Below are 1,106 nucleotides of genomic sequence, written 5' to 3'. Positions count from 1 at the left end.
AAAAGAAAAGAAAAAACTGGAACTGAGTCCCCATTAGGAGAGTCAGTGGCAACTAAATGCTCACTGAACTTATGTGGGTTGTTCACAAAGGTTGTGTGTACACGTGCATTTAAGTGTGCCTAAATTTAAGGCACATTAGCTTAATGTAGACGTACTAAAGTGCATTAATGATGTGTGTGGGCTGACTTGGGACTAAGGTTAGTCCCAAATCAGTCAACACACACAGCATTAATGTGCTTTAACATGTCTAACATGTTAACGCGCTTTAACTATTTGCGCCTAAATTCACCATTTTTAAATATGCATTAAAGGGCAAGCATGTGTAGACATGTACCCTTAAAGTGCATTAACTTAGAGTAATGAGCATTAAGGCATCATGTGTAGACAGGCCAAGGAAGGTGCAGAACTCCCATGTGCTGTGGATTTGCTCTAGTTGCAGTACAGGTCTGTGCATATAAGACACAAGTGGGCCTGTAGCTGTGAGGCTTATTCACAGGGTATATGTTTGTGTTATGCAAAAAGATGATCCTTTTTCACTCCAAAATCTATAAAGTAAAGGACCTGTATTGCACCATAGAGCACATTCTTTCCAAGGAGACTTACAGGGTAATAATACCATGAAAAAATGTCAGCGGGTCCCAGTCTTGATCATGTAGGATGCTGTGAAGAAGTACTGGCATGGGACGACGCCGGAGGGGAGATATCAATGAAGCCAGGAGAGCAGCATTTTAGAAGCAGCTGCTCACTACACATAAAGGAGCCATGGAGCAGAGCTGCATGGCAGGGAGGAGGGGGAGGAAAAGGGGTGGAGTTCCCTCCAGTGCGGAGAACAAGGAGAGGCTTGTGGAGGCAGGGCGATCCAGGCGCTGAGCCCAGTGAGAGAGAGAGGCCTGGGCGAAAAAAGGGGCTGAGCGCTCCCCGAAGAGAGACCACACAGGGAGAGAAGTGGAGAAGCTGTGAGAAGCAGAGATAGGAGTGAGGATGCCCTAAAGGAAAAAATAGAGAAAGGAAGAAAGGAATGGCTACGGAGGCATAAAAAAGTCTTACCTTTGATTTTGGTTTAGTTATTGACTGTTTCCATTGAGAGCTAATAGAAAAAATAAGGA

The sequence above is a fragment of the Crocodylus porosus genome, unplaced genomic scaffold (genome assembly GCF_001723895.1).
Source record: "Crocodylus porosus isolate Cpor-Errol unplaced genomic scaffold, CroPor_comp1, whole genome shotgun sequence".
In the NCBI taxonomy this organism is placed as follows: Eukaryota; Metazoa; Chordata; order Crocodylia; family Crocodylidae; genus Crocodylus; species Crocodylus porosus.
This window is presented reverse-complemented; position numbering follows the sequence as displayed.